At 42.8% G+C, this 17,318-nt stretch overlaps 1 long non-coding RNA gene across 1 annotated transcript; it reads left to right on the top strand.

Annotated features, from left to right (window-relative positions):
• The first annotated feature begins 9,805 nt into the window (after nt 1–9,805).
• Nucleotides 9,806–11,162, top strand: LOC127507052 (uncharacterized). Its single transcript, XR_007928220.1, has 5 exons — nt 9,806–10,156; nt 10,292–10,530; nt 10,626–10,651; nt 10,789–10,805; nt 10,883–11,162. It is a non-coding gene; the product is annotated as an uncharacterized LOC127507052 (long non-coding RNA).
• The last annotated feature ends 6,156 nt before the right edge of the window (nt 11,163–17,318 follow it).

The raw sequence follows: 17,318 nt of genomic DNA, 5'->3' as shown, positions 1-17,318 counted from the left end.
GTTTTGAGGAATCTTTCGCCATGAGTTCCAACCCATGTAAACATCTTTGTATTCTTTTATGCTAGAGTTGTACTTTCTAACCTCTTTGCACAATCTCTCATCTATATAGGCCTCCACTGTCGCTGTAGCTTGCATTTGTTCCAGTCTGTTCTGTTTATGCAGTTTTTCTTTGACTACCTTGTGAATCGATGCCCCCAGGGCAAGGTTGCCACCTTGTGGATAAACTAATTATTGCAAAAACATTAAATGCACATGTGCGACCTGCGCATATACTCCGGCGGTGCGCATACAGTACGTGCATACTCTTCTGATGACGAATTTACAACCCGTGCACCGTACGCGCTACATTGGGTTTTAGTTTACAGTGCATTAACTAATGATACAACTTTTGATTGTAAAATGTATTAGTAAATGTTGAAAATAACATTAAATAAGATTAACAAATGCTGTATAAGCATTGTTCATTGTTTGTTCATGTTTACTAAACTAATGTTAACAAATAAAACCTTATTGCAAAGTACAATAAAATACAATTAAGATGAATTGAAATACAAAGAAATTGTAAAGACAAGTTCTTCTTTTAAATGAAAACAATATTGCTGTCAAGATGAGACCATTTTGTCTGGTCAAAAGAGAAGGAATTGAACATTGAATATTATACGTTGGTATATTTCCCTTATTTTATACAGTGGCTTAGAACATGGTCATCCAGTTAGATTTGAACACTTATTCTGAAGCAGAATTTATAGAACAAACACAGGGTGTTTGACACTTTACTTTACTGAAGTTTGACTCTATTCCAGAATATTTCATCGGGTGCAGTCTAAAGCTACAGCTCATTAGACACACACACAAACATTTAAACTCAATTAGACCTAATTATACCCTAATTAAAGGCTACAGTTTCCTCCCTGCTGGAATCACTCAGAATGAACATTCTTGCCATAAAGCCCTGAACGTGACCTGCTAACACTTTAAGCACAGGTCAGGTGATCACAATCATAAACCATGGAAACTGAAACTGAACAGATCAGGGAAACAGGAACCAAAGGAAAAGGAACAAAATATGAGTCCACAAAACTGAACAAAACCACGATATTAGTCCCCCTCCCAAAAGGTGCGTCCTAGCGCCGCAGATAATAGTTCAACAGAGGAGGGAGGAGGTTCCGTTGGAAGAGCTGGAGAGGGATGTAACCAAAGAGGGGCTGGCAGAAGGAAATGCCACACAGAGATAATGGAGGGAGGAGCCTTGGAGTAAGAAGCCAGATGATGACCTGGAGCACAGCCAGGATGAAGACCCATGGTGGTACCGAAGGTTGAAGGAGCCAGGGTGGAGTCAGGGGTCCGACCACCAGCGGTGGAGCCAGGAGAACTCCATGGCTTAGGCAGAGTGACCAAGGTGGAGCCGGAGGGACATGGGAGCCCAGTAATGTCAGACATAATGTCAGGAGCCCAGACGATGTCCCAAGGTGGAGCTAAGGGATGGAGGAGGCAAGGTGGAGCCGACGGGATCAGCAGCCCGAGACAGAAACAGGGTATCCACGTGCCAAGGCGGAGCTGGAGACCGGAGGGATCCGAGCAGTATAGTGGAGCAAACAGAAAAGGAGCCGAGGAACTGAAGGGGGCTGGAGGACTGGCTGGCTTAGGTAGAGGAGGCGGGAGAGGGAGGTTGGGCGGGACCAGCGGAGACGAAGGTGGCTTGGAGCTGGGAGGGACCAGCAGCAATGGGAGACTTTAGGGAATAACCTCTTTTAATTCCTCATAAAAGTTTATAAAGGCCAGGCACAGCTCACCCTCAGCGGCGGGAGTGTAGGTGTGGCTTCTCTCCTATCTAAAAAGTCCCTCATGTGATCCTCAAGGGAGCAATCTCCCTGATCCAGACAAAGCAAAATGTTCTTTTGGTCTGGTATTCTATCACGTTCAGCAAGGATAAGCAGAAGAAGGGATTTTCTACAGTCTTTTACTCCAAATAAACTGAACAGGAAGCACAGGCGTAACACAGGATAGCGTAACAGCTCATACCCATAATTTACTCACCCTCAAGCCATCCTAGAAGTATATGATTTTCTTCTTTCAGCCAAACACAATCAGAGTTATATTAAAAAATATCCTGGTTCGTTCAAGCTTTATTATGGGAGTGATTGGAGGATGAGTTTTTGAAGTGCATCCATCGATCATAAAATGTACTCCAGGCGGCTCCGGGGGGGTTAATAAAGACCTACTGAAGGGAATCGATGCATTTGTGTAAGAAAAATATCCTTATTTAAAACTTTATAAAGTAAAATAACTAGTAAAGTAAATGCATCGATTGTCTTCAGAAGGCCTTTATTAACTGATCCGGTCATCAGTGTCACATGATCCTTCAGAAATCATTTATTATCAGTGTTGGAAACAGTTGTGCTGCTTGATAAGTTTTGGAACCTGTGATACTATTTTCAGGATTCGTTGATGAATAAAAGGTTAAAAAGAGCAGATTTTATTAAAAATATAAATCTTTTCTAACAATATAAGCCTTTACTATCACTTGTAATCAATAACACATCCTTACTGAATAAAATTACTAATTTTGCTTTCAAAAAAAAAAAAAAAAAAAAGACTGACCCTAAACTTTTGAGCAGTAGTGTATATGGTTACAAAATGTTTCTATTTTAGAAAGATTATATATTGTTACAAAATATTTCTAACCGCAGAAAGATTTTAATACACACCATGTTTTAAATGTATGTCTGTAACCTGTGCAGTCTGAACTGCTCCAAGCGGGACTCGAACCCCGGTCGCTGGCATGGGAGGCAGGCCCACTAACAAGAACACCAAAGACTGCAGTTTCAAGTGCAATTTTACCTGCACAGCTCTCACTAGCTGGTCTCAGTTACAAGTCCACCAACTAACTCTACAGTTTGATTCATTTGTCGGACAAATTGGCACATTGAGCATTATGATTGGTCAGATCACCTGTCAATCCAACTCCCAGCAAAGGGTGAATTGTTGATGGGAGCACTTCCACATGTTAGAAAAAAAAAAGTTTTTTAATACATTACACTTGTGATGAGAGAAATGAAGCTTTTCAAAGCTTCGAAACAACTGAACCAATTGCTTTGCAAAATCTGAGAATGGAACAAAACCGGCCGTCACTGAAATCTCATAACTGAATAAATCAGACGTCATTAAAATCTTGTAGCCAAATAAAACCGACTGTCATTAAGATCTCGCAACCAAACGAAACCAACCATCATTGAAATAAATCTCATAACGAAACAAAACTGACTGTCTTTGAAATCTCATAAAAAAGGAAAACCAACTGACACTGAAAATGTAAAACAGGGTTTGTAATTCAAATGTATGGCACAACACAATTATCACATTCAAATGACATCAGTAATTCATGCTATTTCACAATGATTGTAAAATCATCATCTGATCTTATTTCAGCTTTATTTGCTACCACAAACATGTTTGACAAACACACAATCAAAGCATCCAAAGAAAACAAACATAATATAATAGTTAAGAGCCCAACTAATGGTAATACCAATCACCATTACAGTGACTTCAAATGAAACAAACATTAGCGTTAAACTTCTGTAGATGAATGACAGAAATACAGTCAATCTGGTTAGTAATATGTGAAGCTGTAATGCTGTTTGTGGAGTTGTTTAATCTTCCTCTGCCGAGATCTGGAGAGATTTAATGTATACTTTTATCTTCAGTTGATTTCATCTAAGGCTGTGTCTGAAGTCAGTTGTAGCTCTTGTGTTTCTGTTTGTCTCTTTTTTCTGTTCTCTTCTTTCCTTCAGCGATTCTGCTTTATAACAGGCTTGTTAATGCTAAGATGATTCTATAAATAATATATAAAGATTTTGTGGCTCAGATAAGGTCCAGTTCTGGTTTATTTCTTTGCTCTTGGCTGACATGTGGCATTGCTATGGCCTGCTTGTGGCTCAGATCTGGCAAACAGGAGCGATCCACCCAAGTGCCATCATTCCACGCCACATGTGGCCCAGATCATCATAGCACGCGTGGCAGATGAACGCCGGATTTAGGCCGGCACAAAGTTGCTCTCTGGAATGTAATATTAATATTCTGCACACTGCACAGTATTTCACAAAAGTTAAACATGCAGTTGATATTGCTTTCAAATAGTATGACAACATTGGAAATAGAAGCTTTGTGGGATACATTATTCAACAATGTCTATTCAGGTTATTGTGCAACTCTTCGCATAAGATATTAATTGTTTTGTTTGTGCAATTTAATTGGAGCTGTTAAAAAGCCACTCTAAAATTTGTGATTGCCCTCCATTTCTTTGTCCTTCTTTTGAATGTTCTTCATTTTATCAAATGTAAAATGCCAGGGATATGTGAAGTAAGCAAAAGTACAAAATAGGGCACATAGCCAGAGAGAGAGAGAGAGAGAGAGAGAGAGAGAGAGAGAGAGCACCTTTCTGTAAGCATGGGCAAACAGAATACAAGGTAGAAAGTAACATGTAAAATCAGGATTCAGTGTGCATGTCACAGACACGCCAGGCTCCACACTCACCCAATCACATCGCACTCCCTCTCCTGAGTACTGACAAGCCACACCTGACGCTCATTCACACTTATCACCACAGCCACATAAAAGACACGCCAGTTCACTCAGTCACTGTCTGGTCTCGTTAACACATACCTGTGTTCACTTACCTCCTGGACTCCCTTGCTTTCTACTTACCTGTCTCCAGCGTCCTCAGTGATTCCCAGTGTCTCCTCGTCTCCTGTGCTTCTCCGGTGTGTTGTCTGTTCCACGTCTCCTGGCATCCACGCTCCCTAAGAACACACAGACAAGTATCAGTTCCAGTTCATCGACTCAGCGATCTATTCTTCTGCCATCACTCACCTGCACTCTGCTCACGCTCTGCATTACCTGAAATAAACCTGTTAATCCTTACTTGTGTCTCCGCTCCCTTCTGTATGTAACAGAAGACCGGACCAACACCGCCCAGGTAACAGCATGAGCACCCCGGATCCCATTCAAGAGCTGGTCACTGCACTTCGTCGCACCTTCGCCAGCACCTCCACGACAACGACACCAGCGAACACTTCCGCATCCACCGCCGCAGCTCCTTCACCTCCCGTGGTCGCCAGTCCCATGGCCAAACCGGCGCCCTTCTCTGGTCTGGCGGAGGATTGCAACGGTTTTCTCCTGCAATGTTCGCTGGTCCTGGAGATGCAACCGCACTTATATCCCGACGATCGTTCAAAGGTGGCTTTCATAATCTCTCAGCTTCACGGAAAAGCACTGCGATGGGCTGAACCTCTCTGGAACTTAAACAACCCCGTAGTATCATCCTTGTCAAGTTTTACAACCCACTTCAAGGAAGTTTTTGGTAAACCCGCCTGGGACTCGTCGATGGGTGAGAGATTATGCAATTTAAAGCAAGGTGCACTAACTGTGTCTGATTATGCCCTCCAGTTTCGTACCCTCGCTGCTGCAAGTGGCTGGAATGAGCAGGCTTTGATTACTACATATCGTCAAGGCCTCGATCCACGTGTGCGGTTGCATCTCGCTGCATACGAGGATTCCATCGGGCTCGAGAAATTCATTCAGCTATCCATCAGGTTCGCCACTCGTATGCAGCTGTGCTTAGAAGAGCACCAGGGCCAGCCGCTATTCCCCTCCTTTCCCCGCCAGCCAGAGTCCGCTCCCCAGAACCAGCTAACGACAACATGCAAATTGAGCACTCACGTCTTTCAGCAGCTGAGCGACAGAGGAGGCTGACCCAGAATCTCTGCCTGTATTGTGGTGGTGCCGGGCATTATATCGCTGAATGCCCCCTACGTCCTGCCCGGCCTTTGGTGAGTGCCATCCTGCCCACTCTGAATAAAATGAAACCGCTCACAATTGAAGTAACACTTACTGCCGCTGAACTTTGTCTTTCAGCCAGTGCGCTCCTCGATTCTGGGTCAGCTGGAAACTTCATCTCCGGAGCCCTCTGTCGCCAGCTGCATCTCAAAACCACCCCAACGCCGAAGATCTACCAGATCCACGCGATAACAGGAAAACCATTACGGAAAGTACGTTACAGCGTGGGACCCCTCCGTCTCCAAGTGGGAGTGCTCCACGCCGAGGAGATTCAGCTGCTGGTTCTGGAGGAGTCTACATCTGACGTGATCCTAGGGCGCCCATGGCTTGAGCAGCACAACCCCACCATCTCCTGGAGGACAGGAGAAATCCTGAAGTGGGGTAACCAGTGCTTCCAGGACTGTTTCCCCGAACTCCCCGCGTCCAGTTCTCCAGGTTCCCAAGAAATCCAAGTCGGGGCTACTACTGTGGAAAGCCCTCTCGAGAAACGTTCCACGGACATCCCAGCCTGTTACTCCCACTTCAGAGATGTCTTCTGTCCTAAACAAGCCTCCAAGCTGCCCCCCCACCGGCCATGGGACTGTGCCATTGACCTCATCCCAGGTGAGCCAGTGCCCAGAGGTAAGATATATTCCCTGTCCGTTCCGGAGGAGAAAGCCATGGAGGAGTACATCGACGAGGCTCTCAAGCAAGGTTACATCTGACCGTCCACTTCCCCTGCTGCTTCTAGCTTTTTCTTCGTGGCTAAGAAGGACGGAGGCTTGCAGCCCTGGAACATCTACGCGGCGCCACTGTGTTCACCAAGCTGGACCTCCGCAGCGCGTACAACCTCATCAGAATACGTGAGGGGGACGAGTGGAAAACGGCTTTCGTGACCCCTACTGGCCATTATGAGTACCTCGTCATGCCGTATGGACTGGTCAACGCCCCCTCCGTATTCCAAGACTTCATGCATGAGGTGCTCCGGGAGTTCCTGCACCGGTCTGTCCTGGTCTACATTGACGACATTTTGATCTACTCCCGGAGCCTGGCCGAACATCGCCGACACGTTGCGGAGGTCCTCCAACGCCTGAGAGATTACCACCTCTTCCTGAAAGCCGAGAAGTGCACCTTCCATCAGCCTTCCGTGCAATTCCTCGGTTACAACATCGACCACAGTGGCGTCCGCATGGACGAGAGGAAGGTCACAGCAGTTAAAGAATGGCCCATTCCCTCCACTATTAAAGAATTACAAAGATTCCTAGGATTTGCCAACTTCTACCGCCGTTTCATCCAGCACTACAGTTCCATCACCGGTCCACTCACCAACCTCCTCCGTGGTAAGCCCAAGTCTCTGTCCTGGACCCCAGCCGCCACCCAAGCCTTTGAGACCCTCAAGACCGCCTTCACGACCGCTCCCCTCCTGGTTCACCCTGACCCAGAGCTCCCCTTCATCGTCGAGGTTGACGCCTCAACCACCGGAGTGGGAGCGGTGTTATCCCAGCAGCAGGGGAATCCCAGCAAACTCCATCCATGTGCTTTCTTCTCCAGGAAACTCAACCCGGCGGAAGTTAATTATGACATCGGCAACCGCGAACTCCTCGCCATCAAACTTGCCCTGAAAGAATGGAGGCATTGGCTTGAGGGAGCTAAACACCCTTTTACAGTCTTAACAGACCACAAGAACCTAGGATACTTACGAGATGCCAAGAGACTAAACCCCCGCCAGGCCAGATGGGCTCTTTTCTTCACAAGATTTAATTTCACCATCTCCTACCGCCCCGGATCAAAGAATGTGAAAGCCGATGCCCTTTCCCGTATCCACAGCCTCGATGAGAACAACGAGGATCCAGAGCCCATCATCCCCGAACGACTCATAGTGAGTCCCATCTCCTGGTCGGAAGAGACGCTCCCCGAGTCCAATGCCTCCACCAGCATTCTGCCGGGTTGTCCCCCCGGATTGAAGTATGTACCCCGGTCACGACGCACACCCCTCATCCACTCAACGCATACTTCACTGGGCACTGGCCACCCCGGGGTCAACGAAACCCTCTCGCTGTTAAAACAGCGCTTCTGGTGGCCCAACATGACATCCAACGTCAGGAGGTACGTACAAGGGTGCAGGGAATGTGCCGTCTCCAAAAGTCCACGCCATCTTCCCTCCGGAAAGCTCCAGCCTCTGCCCGTTCCCACTCGTCCCTGGTCACACCTAGGAGTGGATTTCATTACCGACCTTCCCGTCTTCGATGGATGCACATGTGTACTGGTCATCGTCGACCGCTTTTCCAAGTCCTGTCGCTTAGTTCCCCTGCCTGGACTCCCCACTGCCATGGAAACGGCAGAACTATTGTTCAACCATGTATTCCGCTACTTTGGATTACCTGAAGACATTGTATCAGACCGTGGATCCCACGGTCTGATACAAGTCTGGAAGTCCCAAGTCTGGAAGGCCTTCTTCAAACTCCTAGGTGTGACCATAAGTCTCTCCTCCGGATACCATCCCCAGACGAACGGGCAGACGGAGAGGAAGATACAGGAGATCGGCCGTTTCCTACGTACCTTCTGTCACGGCCACCAGGACTCCTGGAACCAGTTCCTGGGCTGGGCCGAGTACGCCCAGAACTCACTCCGTCAACCCACTACAGGCCTTACACCTTTCCAATGCGTGCTCGGCTACCAGCCCCCACTCTTCCCCTGGGATGGGGAACCATCAGACGTTCCGGCGGTGGATTACTGGTTCCGGGAGAGCGAGAGGGTCTGGGACTCAGCACATCTGCAACTCCAGCGAGCCCTACGCAGGCGCAGGTTGACAGCCGACCTTCGACGCTCCCACGCACCCAACTACCAGCCAGGGCAGAAGGTTTGGCTGTCAACCAGGGACATCAGGATGCGCCTGCCCTGTAGGAAGCTGAGTCCTAGGTTCGTTGGCCCCTTCACCATCATCCGGCAAGTCAACCCCGTCACCTATCACCTGCAACTCCCTCCTGAGTATCGCATTCACCCAGTTTTCCATGTATCACTCTTGAAGCCTCACCATCCCTCTGTCCTTCCCTCCACAGAGCCTGGCGACCCCGAAGATCCCCCTCCTCCACTCATCGCAGAAGACGGAGTAGCCTACCAGGTGAAAGACATCTTGGACTCCCGGCGTCGTGGTGGGTCCCTTGAATACCTGGTCGACTGGGAAGGTTATGGTCCCGAAGAACGCTCATGGGTCCCGAGGAATGATGTTCTAGATCCCAGCCTCCTTGACGACTTCCATGCCAGACATCCCAGCAAGCCAGCTCCCCGAGGTAGAGGTCGACCACCACGACGTCGGGGTCCGCGGTCCTCAGGAGCGGACCGTGGAGGGGGGGGTAATGTCACAGACACGCCAGGCTCCACACTCACCCAATCACATCGCACTCCCTCTCCTGAGTACTGACAAGCCACACCTGACGCTCATTCACACTTATCACCACAGCCACATAAAAGACACGCCAGTTCACTCAGTCACTGTCCGGTCTCGTTAACACATACCTGTGTTCACTTACCTCCTGGACTCCCTTGCTTTCTACTTACCTGTCTCCAGCGTCCTCAGTGATTCCCAGTGTCTCCTGTGCTTCTCCGGTGTGTTGTCTGTTCCACGTCTCCTGGCATCCACGCTCCCTAAGTACACACAGACAAGTATCAGTTCCAGTTCATCGGCTCAGCGATCTATTCTTCTGCCATCACTCACCTGCACTCTGCTCACGCTCTGCATTACCTGAAATAAACCTGTTAATCCTTACCTGTGTCTCCGCTCCCTTCTGTATGTAACAGTGCACCAGGTTCAAGTTATATTTCTTATCAGTCCCATCATTATAGCATGAGGGAACAATTTTTGCATAGTATTTTTGCACAAACATACCTACATTCTTAAAAATAAACGTTCTTTATTGGCCATGGGACACATCCTTTGCACAGTAGGAAAAGTGTTCTTTGACGAAGAACCCCTGCAAAAAAAACCCTTTTGGTTCTTCCTGGGCAACACAGAAATTATAGCATGTGAGCTGTAACTAAACAGAACAGAAACTGAAAGAGAACCAGATTCTGAAGGACAAAGAAGAAGCTGACTGACTCCTCAGGTCTTATCAAGACATTTTAACATAAAGAAGTCCATCTTTAAGAGCTGCAATGATTACGTGGAATGAGACTGTGTTCTTACTAAGAGGAACCCACAAGAATTTTGACCTGATTGAGGAAAATGATACCGGCATACCATCACAGCTTAGAACTGGAGACCTTCTTATGAGGAAAATATATGCCTCTGGACCTTACCACGTTGGGATTTACTGTGGAAAATATGTCCTTGAGTTTACAGGTAATCATTTCACTTTGTTAACTTTGAAATAAGCTATCACATGTCCGTCTTGAGGTTAAAAATGAACGATCACAGGGTGTAGAAATATTCTTTACATAATAGTTGTGTACCTAAAGACTTTGTTGTTTCTGATAGCTCCTGAGAACTCGAAATTTTGTGATCGAATCACAAGTTTTTCATCAACCAAAGAGTCTGGCACGGTGGACATGAAAAGTGTGAAGAACTTCATTGGAAACAAGCCATACCGTGTCCTCCGTCTGAGGATGGCTATTCCTCAGAATTTCTCTGACTTGGTTGATGCTCACATGGATTATGATGGGATATACAATCCTTTGACAAATAACTGTCTGCATTTTGCACTCAGACTCCTGGGGGTAGGCAAACGGCAGAAATCATTTACATATTCATTTATCAAAGTATTATATTACATTAAGGATTTAATAAATGTTTATAATTCCTTTATATGCAGCTGGAATCAGGGCCGATTCCAGAAAGGTATACATTTATTTAATCTTTATTCATGTATTTAATATTATAATAATTTTTAAATAACAGCATTTAAGTTTAAAAGTATATTCAATCTTGAGAAATATTCACCAACTATGTTGATGCATTTCTGATCTCTTCTGCAGATTGCCACAGCAAAGAGGTAAGATAATTTTCTGACTTATTTTTACTATTTTGATTCATTCATCTTCCTGATATATATATTTTGTGTTCTTTTAGATGAGGAAATCGGCATGGATGATCTGGAAGAAAGAGCTGCTTTGACAGATTCGCAAAACATGCAACTGAAGTGAATCTCACGCTTTGAAACTAGTGGAAAATAAAACCTTGAAAAATGAATTATATTTGTAACAGAATATTAGTTCTGCTTAAATATTACTGCCTCATAAGAAATCCTAATCCTGTCTGACTTATGGAATGTCAAAAAAAGTCAAATGATAAATCAGCATCAGCCTGTTATTTTCTGTAAACAAATAAACAACAATTGTTTAATATTTAACTCAAATGTTTCATTTCGTATTTAAAGTTGAAATAAAGATAACTTAGCACTGGGAGGACTAAATAAATTAAACAAATCTCCTATATAAGGTCAGCTTGTATTGACATCAGAGAGTGAACTATCAGAGAGAACACAAAATGGTGAAACAACAGCACCTGATTTCTCATGCAAGAAATTATTATTATTATTATTATTAAATGACATAATCAGACATTTAATTCTCTCAATTACATTGCAAAGCATTTTTAAATATTATATGCAACATTTTATTTTATTATTTGAATATACTTTTTTTTATCTGGCACTCTTTAAAGGGATAGTTCACCCAAAAATGAAAATTTACACACCCTCAAGCCATCCTAGGTGTATATGACTTTCTTCTCTAAGATGAACACAATCGGAGATATATTTAAAAATATCCTTGCTCTTCCAAGCTTTATAATGGGGAAGGGAGGCCAGATTTTGAAGCCAAAAAAAAAAAAAAAAAATCATCCATCCATCATTAAAGTAATCCATACGGCTCCAGGGGTTAATAAAGGCCTTGTGAAGCAAAGCGATGGGAAAAATATCCATATTTAAAACTTTATTAACTATAATAACTAGCTTTCAGCAGACGGCTGTATGCATTTGCGGTGGAAGAGCAACCTCTGACCCGACTCATGACATAATGACGAACGCGGAAGCTCAGAGGATAGAGCAAAACAAAACACCGGTCACGAATTAGAAGTCTAAAATGATCATTTTTAAAGAGAAATGTCAGAGGATTTCAATATAAAAGAAGAGGAGCTTGAGTTTGTTGCCCAGCCCTATTTGTTTGAACCACGAGAGACATTTAAGCTTACGATACTCCTACATCCTGCGTCATACATCGGGTCAGGGGTTATTCTTGTGGCGCAAGTATGCAAAATATGGATATTTTTCTTACAAAAATGCATCTCCTTGCTTCGAAATGCCTTTATTAACCCCCTGGAGCCGTATGGATTATTTTTATAATGGATGGATACATTTATTTTGGCTTCAAACTCTGACCCCCCTTCACTACCATTATAAAGCTTGAAAGAGCCAGGATATTTTTAAATATATCTCCGATTGTGTTCGTCTGAAAGAAGATAGTCATATACACCTAGGATGGCTTGAGGGTGAGTAAATCATGGGATTATTTTCATTTTTGGGTGAACTAACCCTATAAACTTCAAACCTCAAACCATATCTGTACAAATTCACATATAGCGGGCAGCAATTAAAAAATCTGATTTCAAATTCATCAATAATTTAGGCATCAACATGTTGCTAGAGGAAACGTTTTTACTTTAAGATTTACAAGACTGTTATCTGGTCTATTTGTCTGTAAGTTCCTCAACAAATGTAAACCATCAGATAGAGGGTAGAGTGACGACTGTGACAGGAAGTAAAAGTATCCAACCACAAACCCATTACAAAACTATGTTACAGCAAAGATTACAGATTTTTAAAAAAAGATGCATTTAATTTCATGTGACTTTTCTGAGAATTAATATATTTGTAACAATGTCAAAAGTTCAGAGAAGAAGAAGGCGGGAACCGGCGAACGTTCAACGAAACTTTAGTCAATAAACGAACACAAAACGAAAGTAAAGCAGCAGCCCCTCACGGACAACTGCCGCACAAACATAAACAAACAACTTTCACTTTCACTTAAAAAACACAACGTAAATCCAGGCCTGGTTCTCTCTCGTCCTTCACTGTCGTCACTCTTCTTTTATCCTTCCGGAGGTCCTCGGTGAGAGACATGAGGCCGGTGTGGTGCGCATGGTGGTGCTCATTAGCAATCGCACCACCGGCCTCGCTCCGTTCCCACGGCTCTCAGCCCCGCCCTGCTTGCCACAATATTCATTTAGATTTTAGCAAAACAAAGTATCTTATAAGACAGACTAGTGTACATTGATAAATTTTGGTGTGTGCCTATGCTGCCTAAAAAGCTGTCTAGTTAAGCTGCTCACTATGGTCTGGACCAGAACTAACATCTCTGCTGCTAATTTGATCAGGCTGAGATTAGAAGACTGAGAGAGAGATACAGAGCTGTGAGTTTGTGTTTTGTTAGGTAAAGTCTGAGGGGGTGAAGTCAGCTGTAAGGAATGTGAGGCAGTGTGTTAATCTCTGCCGCTCAGCACACTCGCAGGATTGTGATTACCGTGCGATTGATGGCTGTTTGGAGAGCGAGAAGCCCTTCATTACCAGCTTTGATGTTTTCATGACTAAAATGCTTAAACATTTAACTGCTCAAAGACTTAAAGAGGCACAAAGCAGCCTGCAGGTGCTCGCAAAGACAAGCCCAAAAGCTCTCAGCACTCATGTTTTGATAGAGACCAGCATAAATCAACTGAGAACCAGAGCTGGCCGAGATCCACGCCTTCATTCAGACCGTCTGTGGAGAAACAGCGTTTGAACCTCCAGAAGGTTTTCAATCAGGCATTATTTTTGCAGTACCGTTTGTTGGCACTAGTGGCGCACATAAAAAACATTTGAGTGTGTCACCTGCTTTTTTATATTTATCTTGAGAACATCTCGCTCCTTATCCCGTTTCTTCGTTCTGCATCTCCTGTCCTCGCTTGTCTCACCCCTTCCTCCCATCTGTCTTCCTGACCCTGTTCTCCTCTCAGGTTTTCCCGAGAGTTGCGTGCAATGGAAGGAGGGGAAGGAGGAGGGAATCTTTCATCAGCCTGCCCGAGCGACAGGGGGGGTCAGACCGCTGAGAGAGGGATTGCTTTTCAAAGGACTATCTCTTCATTTGTTTTTCTGGCAAAATTTCACTGCTGTTTAACAGAGGAGTAAAGAGTAAAATCCCTCCCTTTTAAGAGGAAAAGGGGCCAGACAGCCATCCGTCATAAAGGATAATTTCAGAAAGGCCAATTTAGCTTTGATATCAGGAGTTTTCCTCCCTTCGTGACAGCTAAGTAAGATGGTATCTTAAACTTTCCCTCCCAAAATAGCTGTTCTCACACGCTCACACTAGAGGAAATAAGGTTGCTGGGTTACACAAATCCAATGAGCCCCAAATCTATGATATTCAGAACGAATGCGAGTGATATTGCTTGTAAACAACAGTTCCATAAGGTTAATACTGAGCATTTTTAGACACAATTATTGCCAGTTGCTTTGTTCATTTCTCCTTCACAATAGTTCCAAATGAAGCCAAGCAGAATCAATTTGCAACATGTGAGTAATGGCATTCCTGAAAGATTCAGTGTTTTTAAACTAATCGGTTGAGTGAATGATTCAATGATTAATTCATAAACATGGTCACTTGTTTCCTGAATAAATCATTGTTGTTGTACAAATTGGTTGAATGAATCATTCAGCATTCAGACCCTCATCTGAATGAAAGAATCACTGAATCATTCATTCAACCGATTCGTGCAACAACTCATTCAGGAATGAAACAGTTGTCCAACTTTATGAGTGAATGATTCAGTGATTCATTAAGACGGTCACATAATTAGTTCCCGAATTAATCGGTGTTGCTGAACATTGAATATGTTGAATGAATGATTTAATAAATAAATAGGTGTGTTTGACTTGAAGCGTTGCTGTGCAGACCGATTGGTGTATGACATCAAAGTACCTCGAGAGCGATTAGAGAGGTCCGTATGCTTAGTTTCGAATCGCTCTCGCTGTACTTTGATGTTATACACAGATCGGTCTGCACAGCGGTGCTTCAAGTCGAACATTTCATTATGGACACTGTTCTATCTCATGAGGCCACGGGAGAGGATTTTTGAATGGAAGTGAAGTGACGCAACTGACGCAGGTAGGTCATGTGTTAAGGGCAACATGGTGAATGTAGTACGTCCAGATCACATTACTACACACATTTATACTATATAGAACATAGTTTTTTTAGCGGTCGTGAAGTAATTACTTATTCAAAATAAGTACCTACTAAGAGTACAAGAGTATACGATTTCAGATGCAGCCATTGTCACTTTCATTCCTGAATCATTTGTGTCTGTACGAATCGGTTGAATGAATGATTCAATGATTCACTCAAACAGTCACTTGTCGACACTTACTGGCGATGTAACCTGCAGAAAGAGTTTGAAACCGACTATTACTGTTGTATCACAATCGGCTTACATTCTCTTAGAATGTTAGCTATTAAAATTACTGAGCCCAGTTCAGTGCTTACACCATTTATTAGATGTTAGATGCAAACACTCAGGATGGTCGGAGATATGTTTGAGTGTGTGTGTGTGTGTTTTGTAACCTCATGGAAAAGAGATAAAGACTGCGTGTGTGTTTTTAGAGAGGTGACCTCACAGATTTTTACAAGAGCTGTGAACCACAAGGGCCAGATCTGGCATCATAAACCTTTAACTGTGATAGGTAGAGACCACCGCGAAGACAAAACCCTACTGGCCTTTAGCTGAGTGTTCTTGAATCCCATCCCTCTTTATATTCCCTCTTCTGTTGGATCACTTCTGCTTGTGTCTATTTTGTGGCATGAGCCTTTCATGCTACCTCCAAATAGCCAGAGGGCGCCGTCTCCAGCATTCTTCATTACCATTGTTGCACATTCTGCTGCAAACTACATTTGTCTTGTCAATGATTATACAACAATTTTAAGCCTTTATATTATTTTTTATTTAACTGTACATTTGTTGTTTATGACGTACACCATATGTAAATGTTCTAATTCTTTCTTTTATTTATTAATACGTATGATTAATATCTTGTGGATTCACTCTTTTAAGAATGATTTGGACTGTTAAAAAAAAAGAAGTCAAAAAGTAATATATTTTTCAATTTTTTAAAATGACACTGAAATTCTGCTGGTGTAACCAAAGCTGTATAGGAGGGTCCTATGGAAGCTTGTTTCCACCATGAAGTAAAAAATAAAAAAGGTAATTGCGACTTTGTATTTCACAATTCCGACTTTTTTCCGACCTAGTTATAAAGTCAGAATTGCGAGTTATAAAGTCAGAATTGCGTGATATAAAGTCAGAATTGCGTGATATAAAGTCAGAATTACGTGATATAAAGTCAGAATTACGTGATATAAAGTCAGAATTGCGTGATATAAAGTCAGAATTACGTGATATAAAGTCAGAATTGCGAGTTTTAAAGTCAGAATTACATGATATAAAGTCAGAATTGCGAGTTATAAAGTCAGAATTACGAGTTTTAAAGTCAGAATTACGTGATATAAAGTCAGAATTCTGTTATAATGTCAGAATTACGTGATATAAAGTCAGAATTGTGTTATAATGTCAGAATTACGTGATATAAAGTCAGAATTGCGAGTTATAAAGTCAGAATTGTGTGATATAAAGTCAGAATAGCGAGTTTTAAAGTCAGAATTACGTGATATAAAGTCAGAATTGTGTTATAATGTCAGAATTACGTGATATAAAGTCAGAATTGTGAGTTTTAAAGTCAGAATTACGTGATATAAAGTCAGAATTCTGTTATAATGTCAGAATTACGTGATATAAAGTCAGAATTGTGTTATAATGTCAGAATTACGTGATATAAAGTCGGAATTGCGAGTTTTAAAGTCAGAGTTACATAATATAAAGTCAGAATTGTTAAAAAGTCAGAATTGGGAGTTTTAAAGTAAGAATTAAATTATATAAAGTCAGAATTGCATGATATAAAGTTAGAATTGTGAGTTTTAAAGTCAGAATTATGACGTCCAAATTTTGAAATATAAACTCGCAACTGCGTGTTATAATGTCCAATTGTGAGGGAAAAAATACTGACTTTTTTTCTCAGAATTGTGAGTTTACATCTCACAATTCTGATTTTATAACTCGCAATTATATGTTATAAAGTCAAAATTGTGATATAAACTCACAATTCTGAGAAAAAAAGTCAGAATGTGAGACATAAAGTCAGAACTGCATGATAAAAACTTGCAATTGCAAGAAAAGTCAGAATTGCGACTTTATAAATCACAATTCTGACTTTATAACTCACAATTAGGAGTTTAAATCTCACAATTGCACGAAGAAAAGTCAGAATTGTGAGATAAAAAGTCACAATTACCTTTTTTATTTTTTATTTAGTGGCAGAAACAAGCTTCCATAGGATCCAATCCAATCCTGATGGATAAAATCAAGTCCCGCCAAATAATTTCTAAATGAATACTCAACTTCACTGAGACGACACAATATGGAC

The sequence above is a fragment of the Ctenopharyngodon idella genome, chromosome 24 (genome assembly GCF_019924925.1).
Source record: "Ctenopharyngodon idella isolate HZGC_01 chromosome 24, HZGC01, whole genome shotgun sequence".
NCBI lineage: Eukaryota > Metazoa > Chordata > Actinopteri > Cypriniformes > Xenocyprididae > Ctenopharyngodon > Ctenopharyngodon idella.
This window is presented reverse-complemented; position numbering and strand designations above follow the sequence as displayed.